We start from the raw sequence: 12,298 nt of genomic DNA, 5'->3' as shown, positions 1-12,298 counted from the left end.
TACTAGAGTCAAAAAGTAGTATTCGGAATCTGATTGGTCTGAAACTGAATTCAAAGATGGTGCAATTAATCAAATGGGAAACACATGACACTTTGATATGAGTATGTGGGGCATAATACCAAATCACAGAATTGAGCCCGTACTCAGATATTACTCGGTACAAATATTAGGACAGAATTAAAAACTGACGGTCGTCCTGATAGACAAGGCCTCAATTCTGGCTGCACTAACCCACATTAATTTGAACATTGATTCGTTTTTAGCCTGGCATTATACAACCAACAGAATTATACAACTACACTACCTACTACCTAGTTAGCAAATTATTCATTTATGGAAGAGATCTGGACTTACTTTACTCCCGATCCCCTCAAAACCCACGCAAGAACTCTAAAGCCAACATTCGTATTTCGTATGTTTTCCGCAAAAATTCTTGACACAATGTCTCATTGGAAAAACATTTCCTGTTGAATAGCGGCTGCTTCCACGCAATAGAATAGATCATTGCGCATCTAACTACGGCGTATTTTAATAACCTCGGAAAATAAGCATATGGGAAATTGGTTTAACGCAAATTTTGGAGATCGGTGACAATATCCAAAAGAATTGTGGATGGGAATTTACCTATCTTTTCGAAATAATAATAAAACGAATGAGAGTAAAAGTTAATAATAAGTATACCAATAATATCCCCCGTGCCCTGTGAAAATGGGCACTGACAGTTTGCCACGTACACCTATCTTCAATGAATACTTCATTGCAAACTTTCTAGCTAAATAAAAGGAAGCAATATGCCGCAATCTATTTATTGATGAGATTTCATATTATTCTTAACCTCGAAAGGTATATCGCCAACCAAATCTAGTCTATATTCGGCCTTGTCTAATGCTAACCTAAAACAAACGTGACACTCAATTGATTGGGATGGCACTCGGCCGTAGATAGATTTGCTAACCCACAACTGCAGCCCATGTTTGAACTATGATCTATTTCACAGCAAAGCATAAAACACAAACACAAACTCAGGAAAGCATACTTTCAATGACATGAGTCACGTGGATTTATTAATAACATTATAAGGTATTAATTACGTTCAAAACGAAATAGGGATATAGAATTCTAAACTGATTCTGACATCCAGTTTTTATGAAAATGAATTTTTTTGGTTAAACTCCATTCTGATATGTTTTCGTTTATCGCTCCATTTTATCCTAACCAAAGTAGAATAAAGAAAAACAACACTGTTGTCAAAATTTTTGGTGGTACAATAACAGTTCAGCGCCTTTCTGAGATGAAAATGAGCATCCCGAACATTAGCCTGGTCAATAGTGATACATACTACTTTTTTTTTTTTAATTAGACTTGGACCAATTAGCTATGTAACAGGTACGTCAACAACCTCCTTAGGTCTGCAGCTCTTGCAACTTCGAATGCCGCAGTACGCCACACAACAAGAAACGCATCGACCGGCATGCATCATTGGTCGAAGTGACGTAATTAACGTCGGAAATAAGCAGCAAATATACAAGTCAATAACTTTGACAAAATTTGTCGATTGTTACATTTTATGAATGACGCAAATCGTGTGTCATGACACAAATTTGCAAAGTTACAATTTAGTGTCTTATGTCAATCCGAATGCTTACAAAAAAAGAAACATTGACCCCGTTAGCTTAAAAATAAAAGTTATTTATTTGCAGGTTACACACTTTGGGAGATGGCAGCGTTCATATCATGTCTTAAATATAAGTATAAAATTAGTTTTCTTCATATATTACCTATGTATAATATATCTTCTATATCTTATCGGCAATTTTCTCTTTGGAAGACTAGGTGCATCAGGATAGGCAAAATTAATGATATAATATATGATATCAAGTGGAATAATCATAAGCGACAAAAACCCCACGAAAACGACGAAATTATGAAGCTCGGCTATACTAATCTCGAAGCATAACATTCAAAAAGTTAATTTGATAATGCAACTGGGGCAAAATCATGGCCTATTAAATCATCCCTATAACAGCATAAATAGCTATAACGACACAGACTAACAAATTGGGCGAATGAGTTATGAATTAAAAATGTTTTATTTATGAAATTCAACCTGATTCTGATGCATATAATTACACAACAACTTGGGTGACTGACACGCAGCCAAGAACAGGTCACAAGGTCTAAAATTAAAGTAAATAGTTATACAGCTAACAGACTCGAAGAAACTATAAAATTTAGGGCTTGCTTAAATCCGATTAGATGTAGGAATATTTTAAATTATTGATTCACACAGTCAGCCTGTAGTTCAATCATGTCCACGGCTGGTGAGTATTGGGCGATCTAACCCAAGATAGGACATTTGAAGTAATCAAGATGTCTACATTTAAAAATATTGTCAGGCTAATAACCGAATTGCCTAAGTCACTTTTTGGCGGTTTTGAGTTTATTACACAATAGTTAATTATGTAACCTGTCAGTTAATTCAGATTTTATCCCAGGGATTCCGGAACGCATAAAAATGGAGATTTATGTGACATGCATTTTATTGCAAATGCGCGTTATATTGATGAAATATATATTTCAAACATTAAAAATGTTATTAAAAAAAGAGAAGCTGTTTTGGGGATTAGACATACGTTTTTCGAATGTTTGGTTTCAAGACTGATGATATAGTCAAGTTGTAAAATTGCGTATGTCCCCAAATCATACCCACATTTATGCGTAAGTCACAGTACGACATTATGACGTCACATGCCTACATCATACAAATTAATTTAAAATCCGCATATGACTAAAAATGGAACCATGGGAAATTTTTTTCTCTCAATGGCATAACAATATCATTAGGAAGTTTTTTACGTTTTTCTCAAAATTGCTAAATATGAATCACGCAATTTGGTTATTAGCGTGACGATATTGTCTAAAGCTGAGGTATTATGTCACATATCTAAATTCTTTGAGAGGCAAAGCATGAAAAACTTCCAACTAATTTCACAGTCTACATCACTGGAACAATTATTATAACGAGCCTCATTTGCCGTCTCTTTGAACGAACTCAATTAAATGGATCAAATGATCGCTATACTCAGATGAAGACGTAAAATAAATATGTCTTCGCGATATTAATGGGGCCAGTGTGCGCAGAGCATGTTAGGGGTTTGTACACGCATGTAGAGCATGGTATGAATCTCATATGTTTCATCTAACAAAAGGAGTCGTATGTCGACCAGACTGAGTAAAAGTGAAACAATTTTATACATGCTCTATCGATAGAGAGCCACATTCAATTAATAAAATAATTTTTATTAACATTTTCTATTAGTAGTAAGTAGCCGGCGACTCTTATTAAAGTTCAGATGTAAAACAGCAGTATATCTTGAGTTTTATAAATACCTGGTGGTATTGCGTCATAAGGTCTGGCCTTACTGTATTTACTGAATAACATGGTAGATATGCTGAACGCTACACGTGGTTTCCAGAGGATCGTTTACAACATGTTTATTTCTCATTGTGAATGCGGGTAGAGCATCGTGAAATATTTTATTTTGCATATATATTTGAGTATCTGAGTAATACAACAGTCGATATTGCCGATTCTATTTATAATGTTTACAAACAACACTGTGTTGTCATGGCGAGTACTGCTAAATATATAAGAGTAGGTGCGGACGAGATTAAACTAATTATGTACTGCTGAATATGCATCGACTCCTTATACAATCCTCACTTGATTAACGTTGTTTCTTTTTAATAGAATACAGTAGCACAAAATATGATTTTAGCCGAATAATGTAAGCCGAATCATGTGAGTTACAAAAACAAACTTGCACAAGTCACGTACTCGACACTAACGTTTGGTTGAAGTCCCACGGGAACTAAAATTTAAGCAACAACTAAATACGGAAATAAGGTTCACTTCAAGAGACAATGATATTTTGTATCAGTAAATTCCAAATCGACTTACCGTAGTATTTCCTTGAAATGCACACAATGTTTTGGTATTTCAATGTCGATTGTTAAAATGTAGATATTCTAAACTGTTATTAATACCTATCTACCTAATATGCTAGAACGGTTCATCTTCCGCACAATATTAGCTAGCGAGATGTCTTGTTTTATCCTACAAACATGGTATTTTATCACTTTGATTATACCACGGATAAATGTGAACTCGTTTCGCAGCACGTGTAATATCCTATTGCTACTGAAATACGCGAAAAACATCAATATTCAGTGAAACTATACCGAAAGCCTACAAACAACTCAAAGAAGACTAATGCGAGGTTAATACCAGACAACTCTCCTTACTAGTCCGCGTCCCAAAATCTGGAGATCAGAACCCAACAAAACGGCGTTTGATCCCGAAAGAAACACCAATGGCCACCGAGGCGTGCGATACCCAAGCACGTCGGAATAGACGTAATTCGAGGTGAGAGTCGAGTGTCTAGAAGCGCATCAAATTTCTCTTTTATTCTCTTTTAAAAATCGTTCCCGCCCTCACCTCAAGAGTTTATGTATTTCTGCTGGGTGGCGTCTAAGTACAACTGAAACATGTGGGCAGTTTTATATCGCCAATACCGTAATTTTTAAATGCTGCAATATTCCGTCGCTGATATTAAACAAAAGAAATGTGCTATATACAGATGCAATTTTGAGATGAAGTTTGTATAGTATTGTGTTTACCGCAATCAGTCACGCTTATACACTGAAAATTTTCTTGAAATAATTTGCCCGGGGCGAAATTGTTATTGTTTCATCGTGAAGTTTAGCAGCACCTCAACGAAATATATAAGCCACTCTGTTTTGAGCGGAGTAGACAATTTATATGAATGAGTTAACAGCATGGGTCCAGCCGATTCAATTGTTCGCAAATTTGGGGTGACCTTGGTCTTAAAAATACTATAAAGTTCATTTTAAACAAAAATATACAAAGCATTTGAAGTATCCTTCTTACATCGAATCTTTAAATGTGTATAAAAGTCACGTGTTTTCCTGAAAATAAGACCTAGCATGGATTTTAAATATGATTTTAATGGTGACCGTACATTTGAACCCATGTACATTTGAACCCATGCGTATATCCACGGGTTCAACCTATATGCGGGTGCTAAAACCCATGGGTTAGGGTCAGTATGGGTTTAACTATCCGTGAAACAAAAAAAAAATCCATAGGTGCAATAGCATACAGGTGCAATTGTCATGGGTTCAAATGTACGTGGGTTCAAATGTAATGGAACCGATTTTAACATAAGCCCTCCCCCCCAAAATAAGACCTAGTCAATACCGCAAATTTTATTTTTTCGACTTAGTCGATAGCAAGAAATCTCTCCTGCACGTTTTAAATGATTGATAATTATGTTATGCAGTTATTTTGAATAAAAGCGTGTTGATTATATGTATAGATATTGGTTTTCATATTTTGTATATTTGAAAATCTCGTAATTCTCTGCTTTGTAATTTTGTTCTTGATAACTGAAAATATAAGACATCCCGAATATAAGACATCCAGAAAATAAGCCCCAGTGTTATTTTTCGGGAGAAAATTGAAATAAGACCCTGTCTCATTTTCGGGGTACGCGGTAGTACAAGAATAAGAAAACTTTTTCTCTCTGCGTTTCGGTTCTAAGGAAAAAAAAATTGCAGATACGCCGTAAAAAATTATCAGTCATCAGCACTGAAAAATTCCCACAATACGTTTTTATTCACCAATGAGGTTGCAGTTTATCCCGGCGAACGCTTCCGCCATGGAATTAATGCATGGAAATATTAATCGTGACAACCGCAATAAGCCTACTACTAGTCATCACATGGGTGGTCGAAGCAAGGATTTCCCTACACCCGCTTAATATTTCATACGCCCACCCCCTCCTAATTTTGAGGTCTGACAGAACGTTTTACTCCCTAACTTGGATAAAATCGTATTTGAATATCCGGAAAGTGGCGTATATATGCCAGTGCAGATGTTTAAGTGAAATACATTGCACCTCCCCTAAATTTGGAAACATTTCCTGAAATGAAAAGTAGGAATGCATACTGGGTTGAAGGCCCCACATTCATGACATTTGACTCTGCAGGTGACGTTAAACCCCATAAACTCAGCATAGATGTTTGTTTTGCACTCATTTTTCCATAATACAAATTTTTATCAGTAATAGGTAATCTTTCAGGAATTTGTGACAAATTTAAATGCTTCTTCGAACTGCCTCCATTTGTGACTTCTGTAACCTTAGTCCCAAATTTTACTCAACTTGCAACTTTAACGCAACGCTACAACGAAAGCAAAATCAAATTGTCATTTTTCCTGTAACATTGTCGGCTGCTATTTCGTGTATGGATGTTAAAAATGAGGTAATTAAGTCTGTGTTTCCATATACCGCCCAACGAAATGAACGAGACAAAACTATTTCGAAGCATGTAACCAGGGAAAGAATGGACTTCATGGACTAGCATCGGCCGCTTTTTTCCAATTTGGAACCTTTCATAAATAAGAATGCCGATCACCTTGTGATTACACCATTATATTAGTATTGTATATCGATATATATATGTATATGATCAGTTTTAGCTTTAACATCTTCTGTGACATACTGACATATAACACGGCCGGCGCTTAAAATTTTGAACTATTTTTTTGAATTTCAAACGATAAAGCATTAGGAGAAGCGATTAAATCTGCTGCGAGAACTTTAAAAATAATGATACAAAATGAGGTTAGGTTGCAAACAATGTATGCTTGGAAAATATACAAATGTTGCTAAAATTTAGAATTGTTCAACGTGTATAATAGCTGTTTATGGTCACCGTCTAGGGATCAACTGAAGAATTCCCCCCCCCCCCCCCCTCAACCCACCTAAGCCGAGTTCTGGAGATTCTTCAGTTGGGTACCCATGGGGTCTTCAGTTGATCCCCGTCTAGCTAGGGGGAATGTGGTGTTGCATACATAAGAACTGTGAAGGCGAGTTTGCGAAGTTGCTAATGAAAGATAAAGTTGTATTTTCGAACTCGTCAGAATCGAAATTCTGAATTAGTCTGAGTCATAATTCCACACTTTCAGTGGTGATAAAACAAGTTAAAGATTTGGGCGGAAACTCAAAAGCATTAAATTTAAGCGTTCTCACGAGTCTCTTAAATTTTCATGGGGTTTTCTATTATCAAAACTTGATTTTCTCGGAGCAGGAGTCAACATATTTCATTAACAGGAGTTAAATTTTCATCCCCAAACACACACTACCACATCTCGGGCATATAGATAAGTAATAATTATCCAAGTTCCGAATATCCTCCAATATGATATGACGTCAAGTTTCCTCTCATTATTCACTTCAATTTATACTATTTTATTTATTATTTAACAATCTCAACACAACCAAATACTCCAAACAAAACGACAAGCATACAATAAAGCGACAAGTACCAGGCAGCACAATGCAAGAAAACAGAATATACACAATAAAAACACTTTGAACAGTACTGAGTACTGATGATAGCTAATTCCCTGACAACAACCAAAACTACAACGCTGAAATAACTGCAATGTCACAGTACTGAAACAATAGTATCGGCCTACTGTGTAGCATAATAACATCCAACAAATCCCCATCCCGCAGTCACAAAACCACAAACAAACATCCCTGATAACCCACCGGAGACCAGAGGCACTAACACAGACACTCATGACCAGAATCAAACCGAAAACCAGCCACACTGTACCGGTACCATACCAACCACATCACACGCTAACAGCCACACCCAAAAGACAAACCGACACACAGCGCCCCCAGTGTCTTCAACGCCAAAATACCAAATATGGAAACAATATCACATGACATCATTTAATTTAAACGATAAAACAAGGGTCGTCACACTCTCAATATATAGTGCCGGAAATGGTGTTGCATGAGCAAAAGATCGTCGGCGGCAATTTCAGAGCTTTTAAATATTAATCTTTATGTATGCATAAGCGTTGTGAAACCATGTAAAAAGCGTTCCAACTTGATTGTATCTCGAAAATTAAAATCACTGCTCATTTGGAGGTGACCTGTTTGGAATTGTTGAATAATTAAATGCAACAGAAAGAGATGTAGGCCTACAGTTCATGCGGATGAAGCAAAATATGTTGTCAAAATGGATTTTCAATGCATGCAGGGTGCTTCGTTGGTTCCGGAGGGAAGTGATTTTATAATCCTAGCAAAATTAATCTTCAATCTTTCTGTACTTGCCTCATTCAGAAAACAAAGAGATAATTCGATGATCTATCTATTGCTATCACAGCTCACTCGTTTTGAAAAAAAAAAACGAGTGAACAACACACCGGGGAAAAGTCTCGTGGAAACACTTCATTATCACGTCTACCGGATGGATGGAATTGCCGTATTAGCGGGTACATTCTTCTTCAATTCGGGACCTGCGACCTTCCCTTGCACTAACCTGCCCTTTATACCTTTTGGCATCAAATCGAAGAGTAATTAGCAATGCCCTAAAGATTCGCCCACGACCTTTTCTATACTGCACAACTAACGTTAATTAAATAAATGCTTATGGGTGGTTTTATAGATAGAGTTGAAAGTCGACATTGTCAGCCAAGCCTCGACATCGTCAACTACAAATGAACTGTAAGATGTCTTACAGTATTCTGGGATTCTCAGATCACAGGGTGTGAGAAAAGTTTATTACGGGTTGTTACATCGTAAAATTGACATTGATCAAGATACACGCGAGCTAAACGGAAACTCTGAGATACTACAATTTGGCGTATCGACGTCGAGGTTCGATTAAATTCCTTCGGTAGATAGAATAGCCCCGCGCAGTTCGCGAGTATAAATTTAATGTCTGACTGCTTCACCATGTAACTTCTCAGTACTGGAAAACAACAGAACAAGCAAAACGCTGAGAGAAAAATCTTTATATTTCTGAATAGTGGCAGTTGAATACAAGAAAACAGCCGCAATTCAAACAAATGTACAACAACCCTCCACGATTTGACCAAAAAAAAAATATTATATTTTACCAATCTCTATGCCAGTTCGAGGGGCTGTTAAAACAAACAATTGAAGGGGTAACAGAATTTGTTCCCCCACAATGATGCTTGAAAAAATAAGTCAGTAAATCCCAGTAAGAGACTAAACGTAGCCCAAATTTATGAAACTATGTTGTAAATATACCTAAACCAAATTACGTAACTACAATGAATTTTGTGACAAAGAAAAGCGGACTAGTTAATTAAGCGCAAAACGCGATTGAGTATATATACCCTTTAACATTAAATGACATTTGAAATAAATACGTCTGCAGTAGAATCAGAAAACATGATAATAATATGATGAAAACATAGCGGCGAATTCCCATGAAGTTGTCCAAATGATATGCTGGATCGGTTAATTTTTCGTTTCGGCTGCAAAAAGTTAAAAGAAAATACTATGTCAGTCGAGTATCGATCGCGAAAGAAAGAAAAACAATATCCAAAATTTTAAAACGAACTCTTTTTTTCGCTGTCGATATCTGAAAAACAAGAAAAAAAAATGTTCAGTTAAGTTTTCAAAAATTTAGTAAAGATAAACTTACTCAACAGTGAATATACTAAATAAAAACAAGATAGCATTGTTAGTCTGGCAACAAATGTACCAGAAATTAATCGAAATATAGTTTTTTTGAAAGCTTGTTGATGTCACGATTTATCATACGAAGATATAATTCACTTTAGGAAATAAAAGACTCGACATGTAAATATGATGGCATTACAAGCTAAATATATATCTATTATTGAAATAATGAGCGTTCTGATAATATCATCTTACCGTCTTTCGTGGGTAGGCGGTTTTTTTCAACGGTCTGTACGGATTTCAATTTGTCCGATTTATTAAACTTTGTAATGTCCTTCAAATTTTGTTCTCGGGCATACTCTGAAAAGTGTGGGAACAAATATTTAGTGTCAAAGCATCCAAGTACTGAAATTTTGTCTCGCGAATGGTAGTTGCATTTAACAATTTTATAAATGGTAACAGAGTCAACATAGCTTTTTATAAAGCTACCTAATGCAGTAATGGAAAACAAAACAAAAAAGCTTCAAAAATGGGCAGCATAACAACTGCCTCCAACAACCAAAACGTATTTTTGCTTGATCGGAAGATAGACATTTCGGGATTAGGATTCTATGGGACTTCAAAAAGGTTGGCATTGAGCTTCAAATTGGTAATTTTAAAATATTACTTACGTGCTTGCGGTTCTACTTCTTTTTTCTGCGTATCTGCATGGTTTAACGTTTCTTTCTTGAATTCCTTCACCTGAGCAAGGTCGATCTTTTGTTCTGTCGCCATTGTGCTAGAGTTGTTGATTGGGGAAGCGTTATATTATCTTATAAATAATCCAATACGAAGGTCTGAAATATATAGCACTTTATTGAAACCCCGTACATTGGTTAGGACGGGGATCGGTGCAACCTCTGCTATATGGAACTAGAACCCCGTGGTTGTGCATACTCGCACTTTGAATCTAGTCTACTTAGTGCGAGTCGCAACTTTGCCAGAAGAACAAGAAAGCAAAATAGCAATTTTATATAGGCTAGATTGACTGTTTAGATTATTGTCATGTTAAGAACTAAACTTAGCTGTTTAACCGTGCTATATATATCTATATTTTAATAATTTCCTTTCTCTGCCGCGAAATCAACATTATCAGTGCACTGAAATATTGGGGAATATGCCATCTCGAAACACGTTGACTTTCTACCACGACGTATTTTTCTAATCTACGTTGCATAATATACTATTAATCCCCTCCGAGGTTAGTCCGTGACTAACAACCATTTTTACATCCGTTTTGTGAAAAGGGAGCAACGACCGAAACCAGCCCGATATGTTTTGATGCGAATGTGGCAAAGATGTAATCTGAAGCCTCATTGCTCAGATTGCCACTAATAATTATTGGTTTCATGTTGTTGTAAACAATCTAATTGTGCCAGGACAGACTGAATTCTACAGGTTTACAGAAACTTTTTTTATAAAATCCCAATTTAGCAGTTTAATATGAATTTGGTTAGATACATAAGGCGCGGCTGATACGCCATATCGGTGACCGTACATCTGAACCCATGTGTATATCCGCTGGTTCAATCTATATGCGGATGCTAAAACCCATGGGTTAGTTTTAGTATGGGTTCAAATATCCGGAAAACAAAAAAATCCCATAGGTGCAATTGTCATGGGTTCAAATGTAATGGAACCGCCATATCAATGTAATCAAATGTATACTGTTCATAATTGAAAGGCAAAGATAAAATTGATGATTTTCGCTTCAGGACAGAATGAGTTTATGAATACCAACATTATTCACTTTATATAATATGTTTAGTATTTTAAAAAAATATTTATTCCAGAGCAATGAATCCTCAATTTGCAGTCGGACCGTGAATTATAAATCAAGCCCTTTGTCTGATGAAAATTTGGAATTTTTTTGTTGTTTCTGAAACGACCATTCCATGCGCTCCAGTCAGAACTGAGCTCGAACAGGCGTCAGTTTTAGCAGTGTATATCTATGACAACGGAAGTGTGGTGTGACGTAATTCTTTTCATGAATCAATATGCATCAGTCACAAGCCGGCGACTTCTATGCAAAGCGATGTGAGGAACACGTTGAATAAAACGTTTGCTTATTCTAAATTCTAAAGCTGAACATGGCGATTTCACAAAGCGCAATCTATTGTCGCCTCTCAGCAACAGGAAATCGACTTCATAAATCAAACAAATTGCATATAGACGACCACGAATGCTACTGGCGCTCTAAACCAGTCCGAAACAGCTAACTTATTTATATGAAGAATTCGGGCGTGGTTCATTTACGTCTGAAGCTAATATTTTCACCGATTCCCGTGCCGAATGGCCAAGCCAATATTGTTGTATTCAAAACGTCTATTGAGTGTTGGCTTATTATTATTATTGCAGTGAATTTTTTCCATGGATGGGCTAATTTCAACTGTTACTAAAAGTTACTTGAAACAGATCAATTGCGAAAACTGAGTCATCAACACGGTATTCAAGTAAACGAAGTCGGCCGGAGGACAACTGGTACACATTCACTCAGAGAATAGCTACACATTAGGTTGAATTTTTTCTGCTCATTATTTTTTAGTGGCATAGTTTTATGAAAATAAAAATACTTCAGAGGGTTGATATTAATTTTGAATTGTAACTCAACTTCAACGGTCGATTTATCGGCGTAACAGACAGCTTTTCGTATGTCTAAGTACCCATGAAGTAGCTCTTATGTTTCAAAATTTACCCCTACCATGGATCTATGTTATAGGGTT

At 36.2% G+C, this 12,298-nt stretch overlaps 1 long non-coding RNA gene across 1 annotated transcript; it reads right to left on the bottom strand.

Moving 5' to 3' along the window:
- Positions 1-8,883: 8,883 nt before the first annotated feature.
- LOC144432149 (uncharacterized) lies at positions 8,884-10,398 on the bottom strand. Its single transcript, XR_013480416.1, has 4 exons — positions 10,208-10,398; positions 9,792-9,896; positions 9,475-9,495; positions 8,884-9,388 (listed from the first exon to the last, which is right to left on the bottom strand). It is a non-coding gene; the product is annotated as an uncharacterized LOC144432149 (long non-coding RNA).
- Positions 10,399-12,298: the final 1,900 nt, after the last annotated feature.

The sequence above is a fragment of the Styela clava genome, chromosome 14 (genome assembly GCF_964204865.1).
Source record: "Styela clava chromosome 14, kaStyClav1.hap1.2, whole genome shotgun sequence".
Taxonomy (NCBI): Eukaryota; Metazoa; Chordata; class Ascidiacea; order Stolidobranchia; family Styelidae; genus Styela; species Styela clava.
The sequence above is the reverse complement of the archived record's forward strand: the minus strand, read 5'-3'. Positions and strand labels throughout refer to the sequence as shown.